This window comes from Ovis aries, chromosome 19 (genome assembly GCF_016772045.2).
Source record: "Ovis aries strain OAR_USU_Benz2616 breed Rambouillet chromosome 19, ARS-UI_Ramb_v3.0, whole genome shotgun sequence".
In the NCBI taxonomy this organism is placed as follows: domain Eukaryota; kingdom Metazoa; phylum Chordata; class Mammalia; order Artiodactyla; family Bovidae; genus Ovis; species Ovis aries.
The window spans coordinates 2,596,544-2,612,399 of NC_056072.1; the positions used below are offsets into that span (position 1 = coordinate 2,596,544).

Sequence of the window (15,856 nt, forward strand, 5' to 3'; positions counted from 1 at the left end):
AGATAAAGGCTTGGCCTTGGAGGACGGGCCAGCTAAGTGCCTGACTCTGAGCTGAGGATGTTAGCGCAGAGCCCAGCTCTGCTGTTCAGTAGTTGGGATTTCAGAATGCAAGTTTCTTAACCCATCTTGCCTTAGTTTCCCCATTTCCAAAATGAAGTTTATAATGACACTTACCTCATAGGGTAGTCATGAGGATTATTATGTTTTTAATTAATTTTTATTGGAGTATAGTTGCTTTACAATATTTTGTTAGTTTCTGTGTACAGCAAAGGGAATCAGACATTCACTTTGTTTCCATATACATCCTCTTTTTTGGATTTCCTTTCCATTTAGGTCACCGCAGAGCGCTGAGTAGAGCGGCCTGTGCTGAATGAATTGGGATTGACATAGACACACTATTGACACGATGCATAAAATAGACAGGGGCCTCCCTGGTGGCTCATCGGTGAAGAATCCACCTGCAATGCAGGAGACATGGGTTTGATCCCTGGATCAGGAAGATCCCCTGGAGCAGGGCATGGCAACCCACTCAGGTATTCTTGCCTGAAGAACCCCAGGGACAGAGGAGCCTGGCGGGCTACAGTCGACAGAGTCACAAAGAGTCGGATAAAACTGAAGTGACTTAGCACATGTGCACATAAAATAGATAGCTAGTGACGACATCATGAGGTTCATAAAATGGTACCTGGCATATAACACATGCTGAAAATATAATTAACCGAAAGAAGTGCTTCTCTTCAGGTTACCAGAGTTCTAGCCTAACAGTTATGATTTTATACCAAATGTACTGAATTTTAATGATAAAAGTAACTATTTTTATAAGAGTTGCAACTTAAGACCTGGAGGACTTTCTCCTATAGCCTTCTAAGCACAATCCTCTTTAGAATAGTGTTTATACTACGCTACCTTTCTAAAAGATAAGCTATATAAAAGTATGTGTGATCTTTTAAATGGAACAATAAACCAAAATAAAAATAAACAGTTATGTATAAAGGGAAGGAAGACACAAGGTGAAAATGAAAGAGATGGAATCCCCACTTACCTGAGTGCAATCAGTTTCACAGTTTGTCTTTGATTGCATGGAAATCTTTTATGTTAAAAGAAAACCAAATTAGCCCAAAAGTGGTTGTCAATTTTGTGTGCTCATTTTACTGGGCTAAGGGATTCCCCGCTAGATGGTTCAGCATCCCTTCCAGGTGTGTCTGTGACGGTGTTTGTGAATGAGACTAGCATTTGAGTTGGTGGCTGGTCTGAACCAGATTCTTTACCTCCTTGGTGCAGGTGGACGTCAGGCAGTCTACCGAGGGCCGGAGAACAAGAGGCGGAGGGAGGGCGAGTTCACTGTCAGTCTGAGCTGAGCGTCCACTGTCTTCTGCCCCCAGCAGCGATCCTGGTCCACAGGCCTTCAGACTCAGATGGGACTTCTGCCATCTGTCTCTTCAGGACTTTGGACTGAGAATGAGCTACACCTCAGCATTCCTGGTCTCCAGCTTGCAGATGGCATAGCATGAGACTTCTCAGCCTCCCTAATCACGGAGCCAATTCCTATAATAAATCTCTTCTTGAAAAGGAAAGTGTTGGTTGCTCAGTCATGTCCGACTCTTTGCGACCCAGTGGACTGTAGTGCGACCCCCAGACTCCTGTCTGTGGAATTCTCCAGGCAAGAAAACTGGAGTGGGTAGCCATTGCCTTCTCCAGCAGATTTTCCTGACCCAGGGATCAAACCTATAATCTCCCACATTGCAGGGAGATTCTTTACCATCTGAGCCACCAGAGAAGCCCAATAAATCTCCTCATATATCAACAGATATTCTCATGGTTCTGTTTCTCTGGAGAACCCTAATATATCAGATTTCCTTTGAATCCCTAAAAATAAAAGCCAAATGAAACATAATTGTTTCACATAATTCACATAATTATAGCACATCTAAAAGGACCTAAGATAATAACAGATAGACCTTACTTTCTTAAGACCAGTAGTGTAGAGAGAGAACTGTAAACACCTAGGAGATAAATAAACATGTCTCTTAAATCGTGTTTTCCAAACTTCAGATCATGACCTAGTAGGAGCTGTAAAATCAGTGTAGTAGATGAAAAGCAGCACTTTTAAAATGAAACACTAGATTTGAATAGAAAATGGGATATTTGTACTTACCAAGGGCAAGTGCCAGAACACAAAACTTGTGTGCGTATGAGTTTGTGTGTATACAGGGCCCAACACAGTCCATACTGCAGGTCACGATACAAATAGGTTTGAAAAGCTCTTCTTTACACAACCCTCCTGAAGTGACTCATCTCAGTTGTGATTCTGAGATCACTGTAAGGTGGAGAGGAGAAAGATGCTGGGCTGTTGGATAAAAGCAGTGCGTGCTAAGTTGCTTCAGTCATTTCTGACCCTGCGACCCTATAGACTGTAGCCCACCAGGCTCCTCTGTCCATGGCATTCTCCAGGCAAGAATACTAGAGTGGTTTGCCATTTCCTTCTCCAGGGGATCTTTCCAAGCCAGGGATCGAACACATGTCTCCTGCAGCTCCTGCACTGAAAGTGAATTTTTTCTTTACCGCTGAGCCACCAGGGAAGCTCCAAATAAAATCAGAGCTGAATCAACCATCCTTAGGTACGTGATAGGAAACTGATGCCATTCTGGTTCTACCTGAAGTTAATCCCGCTAGCTGGAGAAGGCAATGGTACCCCATTCCAGTACTCTTGCCTGGAAAATCCCATGGACAGAGGAGCCTGGTAGGTTGCAGTGCATGGGGTTGCGAAGAGTCAGACACAACTGAACTACTTCACTTTCACTTTTCACTTTCACTTTTCACTTTTCACTTTCATGCATTGGAGAAGGAAATGGCAACCCACTCCAGTGTTCTTGCCTGGAGAATCCCAGGGACAGGGGAGCCTGGTGGGCTGCCGTCTATAGGGTCGCACAGAGTCAGACACGACTGAAGAGACTTAGCAGTAGCAGCACCAGCCTCTCTTCAAAAAATGCTACCAAGGAGATCAGGCAGCTGAACCGCCATCTGTCTGAAGCTGCACCATGGCCTGGTGAAAGCTGCTGAGTTCTGCTCCTTCAAGCTCAATTTGTCTAAGCCACAAAGCTGGAGTTGGAGTAGGCGTGCCTCTGCAGAATGACATGCCAGAATGTAGTGAGCTGGGTGCTATCCGGACTAACCCTCTGTTGCTTCTTCCTCTGTACTCTCAGAGTGCTCTCCTTACAGAACACCTCAACTCTGGCCACAGATGTGCAGGGACCTGGTGACCTGGCGACCTGGTTCTGACTTTCTAAAGGGGCAGCCAGCACCCAGCTTGGGTTATCTATGGGAATGAGATCCCAGTGTTTTCAGTTCTCCCCAACTGTCAAGAGACCCAGAAATCCAGATTTTTGTGTAAAATGGCTTGTCTTTAAATATTGGCAACACAGTTTTAAAAATTTAATCATGGGCCAAAAATACGGTCCACATTTGCCCTCCTTGCTCCTGGTTTGCCTCTTTTCAACTAAATCAGGTTTTTTGTTTGCTTGTTCTTGTTTTTTGTTTTGTTTTGTCAAGGAATGGGGAAAGATGGGAATTTGCAGTTGGTAGATGCAAACTATTGCATTTAGAATGGATGAACAAGGTCCCACCGTACAGCTGCTGATGCTACTGCTGTTAGTCACTCAGTCGCGTCCAACTCTTTGCCACCTCATAGACTGTACTCTTACCTGGAAAATCCCATGGACAGAGGAGCCTGGTAAGCTGTAATCCATGGGGTCGCTAAAAGTCGGACACGACTGACTTCACTTTCACTTTTCACTTGCATGCATTGGAGAAGGAAATGGCAGCCCACTCCAGTGCTCTTGCCTGCAGATTCCCAGGGACGGGGGAGCCTAGCGGGCTGCCGTCTATGGAGTCGACTGAAGTGACTCAGCAGCAGCAGCAGCAGCAGACTGTAGCCTGCCAGGCTCCTTTGTCCATGGGATTTCCCAGGCAAGAATATTGGAGTGGGTTGCCATTTCCTTCTCCAGGGGATCTTCTCAACCCAGGGATCGAACTCGTGTCTCTTGCTTGTCAGGATTCTTTACCACTGAGTCACCTGGGAAGCCCTCTTTATAGCATTGGTAGCTATATCCTATCTTCTGGGATAAACCATAATGGGAAAGAACATTTTGAAAAACAAATGTATATACGTGTAAAACTGAGTCTCTTTTGCTGTTCAACTGAGATTGACGCAACACTGTAAATCAACTCTATGTCAATAAAAAATAATATAATAAAATGAAAAGCTTTTGTAATATTAAACACAGAGAAATGGGAAAAGAATTTGAGAAACTTCCCTGGTGGTCCAGTGGTTAAGACTTAGTACTCCTGATCCCTGGTGAGGGAACTAGGATCCCACATGCCACATGGGGTGGTAAAGCAAAAAAAAAAAAAAAAAAGGAGAGAGAATTTGAGAAAGCAGAGATATATGTGTATGTAGAACTGAATTACTTTGCTGTATACCTGAAACTAATACAACATTGTAAATCAACTCTACTCCAATATAAAATAAAAATGAAATAAGAAATCCTTATCTTTAAATGAATTTTATGTACAAGTCCAATAAATAAAACTACCACCAGTGAAAATGCTCCTCTTTGAGGGGTGGGCAAGGCCAGAGCTGTTTCTATCTGTCTCTCAGTCTCTCTAGCTCTGCTCTCATGAGCCCCTGGCTCTAGAAAAGAGAGAAACCACACATCTATTAAGTAAACACCAAAAGTATGGTCTTTTTGAGTAGAATTCTTTTTCTTTTTGTTTAAATCAGCAATTTGCCAGCAGGTGCCATTCCTCTTTGTTTGTGTTAGTTGCTCTGTCGTGCCTGACTCTTTGCAACCCATGGACTGCAGCCTGCCAGGCTCCTCTATCCATGGGATTCTCCAGGCAAGAATCCTGGAGTAGATTGCCATTCCCTTCTTCAGGGGATCTTCCTGACCCAGGGATCAAACATGGGTCTCCTGCATTGCAGGCAGACTCTTTACCATCTGAGCCACCTGGGAAGCCCTCATTAGTCCTTGAGGCCATTCTTATATTGTAACATTAAAATTATATCGTTAACATAGAGATATCATTAACATATGGAAAGATGTTTGTCTTTTTAAAATTTTTATCGATGTTGGTGCGTAAGGGAATACATAGATCATTTTTAAGTGAGCAAGATAAAATTATTTAGGTGCAAGTTATAAGTGAAAATTTCTAGATTCAACCCTGTTGCAAGCCATTTTAAGGTAGAACTGACACTTTCAATATCCATTCTTATGTTGCCATTTAGATTGAGAAAACCACTTAAAATCCAAGGGCCACCTCAAAATCCTATAAGCTTCCCATAGAGCAACTTGGAATTTCTTCTGGAATAAGGTGGGTATAAACAAAAGGACCTTTGCCAATAAAGGTCCATCTAGTCAAAGCTATGGTTTTTCCAGTGGTCATGTATGGATGTGAGAGTTGGACTATAAAGAAAGCTGAGCACTGAAGAATTGATGGTTTTGAACTGTGGTGTTGGAGAAAACTCTTGAGAGTCCCTTGGACTGCAAGGAGATCCAACCAGTCCATCCCAAAGGAAATCAGTCCTGAATATTCATTAGAAGGACTGATGCTGAAGCTGAAACTCCAATACTTTGGCCAGCTGATGTGAAGAACTGACTCACTGGAAAAGACCCTGATGCTGGGAAAGATTGAAGGCAGAGAAGAAGGGGATGACAGAGGATGAGATAGCTGGATGTCATCACTGACTCAATGGACATGAGTTTGAGTAAGCTCCGGGAGTTGGTGATGGACAGGGAAGCCTGGCATGCTGCAGTCCATAGGGTCGCAAAGAATCAGACACGACTGAGCAACTGAATTGAACTGAACTGAAACAAAAAGTACAGAGATAGCACCTGACTATGGAAACAAAAGCTGTTAGTAGATCACTTGATATTGAAAAAAGTAAAATTTTTCATAATTAAGTTCCCATTATAGTGAAGGAAGCAGGACACTGAGCTTCACAGTCAAAAGCTCAGTGTTAATTGATCATGAGGTAGGGTTGGAATCCAGCCTTTTCTATTCTGAGGCTCTGTTTTGTATTTTTCCCTTCCACTATGCAAATAACACATGATCTTAAAGGTGTTCATAAAAAACATTTCTGGTATCTGATTTAAGATATGTCAACAAAAGCAATACAGACTGCATATTTTGCTACTGGGGCTTCCCAGGTGGTTCAGTGGGTAAAGAATTCACCTGCAATGCAAGAGACTCAGGAGACACAGGTTCAATCCCTGGGTCAGGAAGATCCCCTGAAGGAGGACATGGCAACCCACTCCAGTATTCTTGCCTGGAGAATCCGCATGGACAGAGGAGCCTGGTGGGCTACAGTCCTTGGGGTCACAAAGAGTAGGACATGACTGAAGCGACTGAGCCCCCCACATTTTGCTACTAAATAGATTTTATTTTAAACATATTTTTCATATTACTTTTGTATAAAATCAGTTGACAGCCTTTGATGGAGGTAGACCAGACTGCTCAATATAAGTATAGTGAACAAAACATTCTAAAATGGGGGTTATTCACTAAATTTCAAATGTTTAACCTGCTTTTCATCCACTCAATAGTGTCAGATGTGGAATTTGATGTACATAGAAATGTTATTTGTATCGATCATTCTATCACATTATATATTCCACACTATTTATTGCAGAACTATTTTTTTTATCTGCTTTCCAGAGTATAAACCCCCTCCAAGAAAAAGCAGATTTTGAACAGAGATAATCTACCCATATTTTCTGTTTCTTTTCTTGCCTCCTGCCCGCAAATCCTTTTTGTGTGTGTGTGCGTGCGCGTGTGTGTGCTAACTTCTATTGAACTTCTGACCTTGGGTAAAGATTCAGCTTTGCATGAATATTTGAAAATGACTTTTGCTGATTTAGCTGCTAAATGCATATGATAGAAGTCCAGCTTACCTTGGGGGCTCTGGGGGGTTTTAACTCACCGGTGCCAGAAAGCAGACCAGTCTGGAGAGATCAGCTAATGTCTCCCAGCTGTGCAGGGAAAGTGTGAACAGCTCTGTCACAAGTGCTGCCTTTTTCTCTTGTCTCCCAGACAGTACTTTCCATGCAAACCATCACTTCTCATTTGCTCTTTGGACATTGGTGCCAGAAATTGCTGCTTTATTGCCCACGGAGAAGCTGAGTGGGGAGTGTGGGGCCAGTCTGGAAGTTTCCCCAGCACAAAGAAAGTTTCAGGCTCAGGCTTGGTCCTGGAGCAGACACACAGGAGGCTGACAGAAAATATATATTCACAACTTTGGCCTAGAGGTTGGTGGTAGACCAGTAGGTAATACAAGGAGAAATGGCCTTTTCTGGAGGGATTCTTTCCAGGTGAGAAAGTGACATGTCCTCGCTTGGCCCAGGAGCAAGCTAGCATTTCTTGGCCAATTCCCAAAGCAGGTTTGTCAGAAGGCAGAAACAATAGGCAACAAAAGCCTCAGCAATAAATAGTACATTTTAGCAACAAGGCAGTGATTCTCAACCTTAAAGTTGTATAGGAAAGCAGGTATTGGGGATTCCCCTGGTGGCCCAGTGGCTCAATCCCCGGTCAGGCAACCAAGATCCCACATGCCTTGCAGCCAAAAAACCGAAACAAAACAATTTTGGAACAAATTCAACGCAATACAAGACTTTAAAAAACAAAGCAAACAAAACAAAACCCTAGAAGCCTGGATTAAAAAAAAAAGAAGCATGTATTGAATGGCTGTCTGCACTCAGCAAATATGCAGCAAACACTGTGTCACTGGCCACCCCGCTCACCCGCTCCCAGCCGTTCCCTCCACCAAGCAGAGCCTTACTATGGTCTTGTCTACCTTCCTGACTGTAAAGACAGAGAAACGGAGACTTTGACCCCTGTGAGCCTAGGTCTCTCTGTTAGTATAATGAGATCATAGTGTTGTATGCTTTTTCAAGCTTTGTTAGGACCGTGATCTTAAAATTTGTTTTCTTGACACATTTCCTTTAAATGCCAGGTCATGGTGGTTTGTGTCTCCATCTGTTTGATCTCAGCAATCCAGGTGCCGACTAGATTCCCTTCCACCTCCTGAGAAGTGCCCAGACCCTCCAGAGATGTTGGTTGTCAGTCAACTTTCTCCCAGACCGCAGACCAGAGACCCATCTATTACTGTTCTCTTCTTGCCAGTTTTGGGCCAGTTTCCTGCGTGCATCTGCACTCCCCTGGACCACAGTATTTTTTTTGAAAGGTTATCCACAGATAAACTTCTTTCTGTTTTTTTTAATTACTGGAGTATAACTGCTTTACAGGGCTTCCCTGTAAAGATAAATGGCCTAGAAGATAAAGCATCTGCCTGCAATTCAGGAGACCCAGTTTCAGTCCCTGGGTAGGAAGATCTCCTGCAGAAGGGAATGGCAACCCACTCCAGTATTCTTGCCTGGAGAATTCCATGGACAGAGGAGCCTGACCAGCTACAGTCCACGGGGTCACAAAGAGTCAGACATGACTGAGCGACTAACACACAATTGCTTTACAATGTTAGCTTCTCCTGTACAAAAAGTGAATCAGCTATATATATACACATATATTCCCTCCTTCTTGGACCTTCCTCCCCCCGCTGCTGAATCCCACCCCCTAGGTCATCATCACAGAGCACCAAGCTGAGCTCCTTCGGCTCCCCACTACCGATTTTACATATGGCAGCGAATATATGTCAATCTCAAGCTCCTAATTCGCCCCACTCTCCACTTCCCCCTCTCCCAGCTCAGATCCACGTGTCCATTCTCTGGGTTTGCATCTCGAGTCCTGTCCTATAAACAGGCTCATCTGCGCCATTTTTCTAGATTCCACAAATGTTTGTTAATATATATTCATTTTTCTCTTTCTGACTTAACTTCATTCTGTATGGCAGACTCTAGGTCCACCCACATCTCTACAAATGACCCAGTTTTGTTCCTTTTATGGCTGAGTAATATTCCATTGTATATATCAATATGTACCAAATCTTCTTTATCCATTTATCTGTCATTGAAAATTTCGGTTGTTTCCAAGCTTAACACTGTAACTTGTAGTGAGAATTTTCTAAGGTCTTGAGGACAGTGCAGTGCCAACTGCTGCAGAATGCCACTGTGATTCTTTCAGTCCCGTGAGTCCCTGAGTCCATGTGTCTCTCCTGATGCCTCTATGTTTAGCAGCTTAGCATCTCGGCTTGCTTTTAATGTGGTCATGATTATGGGACTATTCAAGAGACTGGTTTAGCTGCCCCAAAGTGAGTCTTAAACACACTTAACAGTACCCCATACTTTCATTCTATTTGTTTCCCATGGCAGCTGTAAGAGATTACTGCAAACCTGGTGGTGCAGAACAACAGGGATTTATTCCCTCAGGTTCTGGAGGCCAGAAATCCAGAACAGTATCCCTGGGCAGAAACCAAGGTGCCAGCAGGGCACTGCTCCCTCTGGAGGCTCAGGGGAGAACTGCTCCCAGTGAACACTAGGATCCTTGGCTTGCGGCAACATCCCTCCACTCTGCCTCGGAGGTCACATTGCCTCCTGCTCTTCTGTGTGTCAAATCTCCCTCGATCTCTAAGATTTCCACACTGATTCCAATGTCTGTTTTTATTCCACACTGCTGAGCACCTCTCTGTTACCAGGGGGTCCTGTAATTGAACTCAACTCTGACACCAGCTATCTGGAAGGCGTGTTAGATACTACAGGTCGAGGGCCCAGTCCTGCAGGATGGCTGTTCTCCCCCTTCCCCAAAGTCTTGTTAACTGAAAGTCCAAGTTGCCACCAGCACTTCTGATGAACCCCCTCCTTGGGTCTGATTAACTTGCTAGAGCAGCTCACAGAATTCAAAGAAACATTGTACTTACTGGATAACCCATTTATTGTGGAAAGATAGAGCTCAGAAAGAGACAGATAGAAGACACACCGGTCAGGTCTGTGGGGAGGAGCCCAGAGGCTTATTAAGTCACTCATTAACACAACAAAAGACACCTTGATGGCTCTCATCACAGGAAATTCGCAGAGCTTTAGGAGCTCCCTGCCAGGAACAGGATTAAGATAAAATATTATTTCCTATAATAAATTACAATATCACAACTTCTCCATCTTATTTGAATACTTTTTGTGTCATTTAGGATCTATCTCAGGATCCTCAGCTTAATCCCATCTGCAAAGGTTCTTTTCCAATAAGGTGACTTTCACAGGTTCTAAGTATTAGGACCTTATATCTTCGAGGCCATTATTCTGTCTACCTCAGTAACCTTTGCTGCTATTTGTCCAATAGTTCCAATCTGTCTGGAGAAGGAAATGGCAACCCACTCCAGTATTCTTGCCTGGAAAATCCCATGGACAGAGGAGCCTGGTAGGTTACAGTCCATGGGGTCGCTAAAAGTCAGACACGACTGAGCAACCTCACTTCACTTCACTTCACTTCCAATCTGTAGTCTTCTGCACAATGGCTTGACTTCCTCTGGTTGGGCAGGGGTGTCACCAACGAGTGAGAGTAACTCATGTCACTTCTAGGCTAGACCATTAAACTACTGTGCAAGGCCTCCAGAGCGCCAGGCCCTCTGCTGTGAGCCCAGCAATTTTTGGAATGATGGGTATCAAACCAGGTTACAAGCAGAGAACCTGGCTGAACTGTGATGACAAGGAGGAGCAAGGAATATACCTCTGCTGTTAAAAGTCACCAGATTCAGGTATTTTGGTTTTGATTTTCAGCAATATAACTTTTTAAAATTGGAGTATAGTTATAAACATAAATTCACAATACTGTGCTAGTTTCAGGGATACAACATAGCGATTCCGTTATGTGTGTACATACATATATTTCAGATTAGTTTCCATATAGGCTATTACAAGATGCTGACTATAGTCCCTATGCTCTACAGTAAATCCTTATTGATTATCTACTGTATGTATACTAGTGTGTATCCGTTAATCTGAAATTCCTAATTTATCCTCCACTCCTCCCTGTCCTCTTTGGTAACCATAAGTTTTAGAAAAGGCAGAGGAACCAGAGATCAAATTGCCAACATCCACTGGATCATGGGAAAAGCAAGAGAGTTCCAGAAAAACATCTATTTCTGCTTTATTGACTATGCCAAAGCCTTTGACTGTGTGGATCACAATAAACTGTGGAAAATTCTGAAAGAGATGGGAATACCAGACCACCTGACCTGCCTTATGAGAAACCTATATGCAGGTCAGGAAGCAACAGTTAGAACTGGACATGGAACAACAGACTGGTTCCAAATAGGAAAAGGAGTACATCAAGGCTGTATATTGTCACCCTGCTTATTTAACTTCTGTGCATAGTACATCATGAGAAACGCTGGGCTGGAAGAAGCACAAGCTGGAATCCAGATTGCCAGGAGAAATAGCAATAACCTCAGATATGCAGATGACACCACCCTTATGGCAGAAAGTGAAGAACAACTAAAAAGCCTCTTGATGAAAGTGAAAGAGGAGAGCGAAAAAGTTGGCTTAAAGCTCAACATTCAGAGAACGAAGATCATGGCATCTGGTCCCATCACTTCATGGGAAATAGATGGGGAAACAGTGGAAACAGTGTCAGACCTTATTTTGGGGGGCTCCAAAATCACTGCAGATGGTGATTGGAGCCATGAAATTAAAAGACTCTTACTCCTTGGAAGAAAAGTTATGACCAACCTAGATAGTATATTCAAAAGCAGAGACATTACTTTGCCAACAAAGGTCCATCTAGTCAAGACTATGGTTTTTCCTGTGGTCATGTATGGATGTGAGAGTTGGACTGTGAAGAATGCTGAGCGCTGAAGAATTGATGCTTTTGAACTGTGATGTTGGAGAAGACTCTTGAGAGTCCCTTGGATTGCAAGAAAATCCAACCAGCCTATTCTAAAGGAGATGGGTCCTGGGTGTTCTTTGGAAGGAATGATGCTAAAACTGAAACTCCAGTACTTAGGCCACCTCATGTGAAGAGTTGATTCATTGGAAAAGACTCCGATACTGGGAGGGATTGGGGGCAGGAGGAAAAGGGGACGACAGAGGATGAGATGGCTGGATGGCATCACTGACTCGATGGACTAGAGTTTGAATGAACTCCAGGAGTTGGTGTAGACAGGGGGGCCTGGTGTGCTGCGATTCATGGGGTTGCAAAGAGTGGGACACGACTGAGCCACTGAACTGAACTGAACCATAAGTTTGTTTTCTATGTGAGTCTGATTCTATTTTGTATGTAGATTTATTTGTATTTTTTTTATATTCCACATACAGGTTATATCAAATGATATTTGTCTTTCTGTGTCTGACTTACTTCACTCAGTATAATATGCCTAAGCTCATCTATGTTGCTGCAAAAGGCATTATTTCATTCTTTTATGGCTGAATAGTATTCCATTGAGTGTACATATATATACACTTAAGAAGATGTGTGTATATACACACACATAGCACATCTTCTTAAGGCAGCTGTTTGTTGATGGGCATTTATGTCGTTTCCATGTCTTGGCTATTGTGATTAGTGCTGCCATTGTGTCTTTTCAGATTAGAGCCTTTCCTCTTTTCCAGATACATACCCAGAAGAGAAACTGATACAGAGCAGGACTCTATGGTCCTTCCCTGCCATGCCCTTCACCAGTCTTTTGTATGTAGAAAAACTTCAGCCAAAGAATAAATTTAGTCAGAGAGGTGAGAAAATGCAGAAGCAAAGAAAAACAGTCCCAATAAGACTAAATAGTAATAGTAAATCCCACGGACAGAGGAGCCTGGTAGTTTGCAGTCCATGGGGTGGCAAAGAGTTGGACACGACTGTGCGACTTCACTTTCCCTTTTCACTTTCATGTATTGGAGAAGGAAATGGCAACCCACTCCAGCGTTCTTGCCTGGAGAATCCCAGGGACGGGGGAGACGTCTATGGAGTCGCAAAGAGTCAGACACGGCTAAAGCGACTTAGCAGCAGTCATTAAGCATAGTGAAGGACATTTAGTTCTTTTTCAGAGGCTACAGATAATATTCTGAGCCATATCTTGTGAGCTGTCTTGTAGAGACTAAAACCTTCCCCAGGTGGAAGAAATTAACTCCATGATGATCAGACTGTAGCCATTACATAAGCTCCCACAATTCTGAGAACTGGCCTCAAAAAAATGGGAAAAAACTGACCCTGGTGCTGAACATGGACTGTACTGAAAAGAATCAGAATGACACCGGTCAGATAACTGATGACCAGTTTCACGATGACTGTCAAGCCTACTGTGCTGTGACATGTCACCCCTCCCTCCACTTATAGAAGCTCTTGCCCACTGCTTGCCAGCAGGGGGAGGAAGGAGTTGGCGTTTGGACAGGTGTCCTCCCACCCCCTTGGTTACCAACCTTTGAAAAGAAGCAAACTTTCCTTTCCACCAGCCTTGCCTCTTTGTTGGCTTTTGAGCTGTGAGCACCTGGACCCACTTTCAATAACAGATTTTTGCTCCAAGACGAAGCTGCGTTTCTCGCGGTATCTCGCGGTTCCCGACGTTTTCCCAAGTGGAGCCACCGCCATGATGACCCCTGGAAGCCTGCGAGAAGCATATTGCTCCTGGCTTCCTGGCCGCAAGAGGGGACGTGAGGGCCATTCCTAGCAGCTGCCAAAGCTTTGTTTCTGGGTTCCTCCCTGTTTCTGCCCTGCTCAGCACTGGTGGCCATGGTGTTCTTTTCTTGGGGGAGTGGAAAGACGCCTCTGGACGAGCGGACAGTAAGTCCACCAGTGTGCATCCGGCTAACTCCTCTTGTGAGCATCAAGTGTGCTGTTTGGCCATTTTTGCCAGTTGGTTCTGACGTGTGTCTGCCATCAAGGCCCATTTGTGTTGACAACTGTTTGTCTGGGACTCCATATGGGTCCTCTGGAGGCTTTGTGACAGTTCTGTCTTCGGGTGTGTGAGTGTGTATTCCATTTGTGGGATTGGTATTCTTGCTGCCTTTTGTAAAATGAGGAATTCATGTTCAGCTCAGAAAAAATTAAGCTATGAAACCATGACTAAAAAAAAAGAAGGGTGACTTTTTGCCCCTGTATTATTTAGGCTCTGGAGGAAAATGGCTAAGATGAAACTTTCAAAACTCCAAAACTGATTCCCTCTGCATATGCAATTAAAGAAAGTTAGGTTGATAAAATATTGCTTTTAGAATTCTGACCCTGAGAGAACAGAAATATGACTAAGAGAAAGCTTGAAGTTAACTCTTATCATGTCCTTAAAATGCAAACAACCCACTTTGTGGAGACTTCAGATTTGGGTTAATAAGTAAAACTACAAGCCAAGAAAACAAAAAAGAGGAAAGAGGGCTAGGTTTATTAAACACATCTTGTACCATAAAAGAGATATTGTGTTATGGAAAATATATATTTCTTAGAGTTTATGAAATATGTTCTTAAGTTTGCCAGTCAGAAAGTTCTGGTATAACCATTCTGGAAACCATTCCATTCTGGAAGCCATTACTTATTTCTTGGTTTTGTTAAGGTTTTCAAGTGTTAAAAATTGTAATATGTAAAAATGACAAGGGAAGCATTTCACTGTGTAAAGAAAGTAGGAAATGTGCTGCCAGCAAGAGACGTTATAAAGACTAGAGACTTTTGTTGAGAAAAAAAATAAAGAATAATCTTGTCCTGGGGCTGGTTGCTTATGTGTATGAAAATAAGGGATAAATTAATATGGATCCAAAAAGTGATAAAATATTTGTGAAAAAGGAACTTTGAGAAAAAACTCTGTGCATTGTCAGAATTAAGATTAGATTGAATTTAATTAGGTCAGTAAATGAATTTTGTTATTAACAGAAATGATGCAAGACAATTTTGTTTTCTCTCTCTGATAAGAGAACAAAAGTTCTCCTGGAATATTGAGCTGCTTTTGATAAGACTGTAAGATTGTTTCTCTAGCTAACTTTGAGTTTTCCAGAGGGCCCCTGAGTCATCTCAGAAAAAAAAAAATTAGTAAAAAAATTTTTTTACTCTAATGAAAAGACGTTATTGTTTTCCTTTTGACTCCAATGTTCAGGATAAAGAAATTGTCTAGTGAAATTGTCAGAGTATAACTACTTATAATGTGTATCACTGCTGGCTTTATGTTTATGGCTTAAAGCACATTTCAGAGCTGACCGTGCTTTGCATGTAGCCCCCTCCCTCTGCCTATAAGAGCTCTTGCTCACTGATCATCAGTGGTTGGGGGTTCAGCCTTTGGACAGAACTCCACCCACCACCAGTTGTCAGCCTCTGAAATAAATCTAACTTTCCTTTCCACCATCCTTGCCTCTTTATTGACTTTTGAATGGTGAGCAGCAAGACCCACTTTTGGTGACACAAGTATGTAGTTATTTCTTGGGTGTCCCCTCTTAGTTTGCACTCCACTCAGTTGTGGCACTTGTCAGCTTTAATGAGGAAAGCTAAAATGATGAAAACCTAACTTTGCTTTTCATATTAACACAAAGTATATTTAGCACAACTTTTAGATTCACTCACCTTTCCAGAAATGTATCTATCAGGTAAATCCATGGAAGATTGCCCTTTGTTTTGATCATAATTTTACAAAGACATGTTCTCCATTTTGAAATATCATGCTCCTAACCACAAAGTTGGTTCTGATGTTTCAATACCAGACAGTCAGCTTTGTAGCTCTCAAACTGGTGTGGATTCTAATTGAAGTAAACATGTGGCTCTTTCATCATAAACTACTTTCTTTTTCTCTCTCCTTTATTTATAGGTAGGGTTTCTTGGTTTGTTGTTGTTGTTGTTTGTAACCAATGAGTATCAGGAGCCTGATATTCATCTTTGTGGCACTGCGTCTGGGAGGGTTGTGAACCACTGTTTAGGACAGTGCAGGTTCTCAGGATTGCAATGAGATTGTAATTAT

At 42.8% G+C, this 15,856-nt stretch overlaps 1 long non-coding RNA gene across 2 annotated transcripts in view; it reads right to left on the reverse strand.

Moving 5' to 3' along the window:
- Nucleotides 1-15,856, reverse strand: part of LOC121817195 (uncharacterized) — a 90,232-nt gene that overhangs the window by 2,198 nt on the left and 72,178 nt on the right. Inside the window, exons 3-4 of one of the 2 annotated variants that reach the window (XR_006056975.2) lie at nucleotides 2,156-2,317; nucleotides 175-366 (exon numbers count right to left, since the gene is read on the reverse strand). This is a non-coding gene — a long non-coding RNA (uncharacterized LOC121817195). Of the gene's footprint in view, nucleotides 1-174; nucleotides 2,318-15,856 lie in introns of both variants that reach the window. The other variant, XR_009597333.1, reaches the window with a different exon arrangement.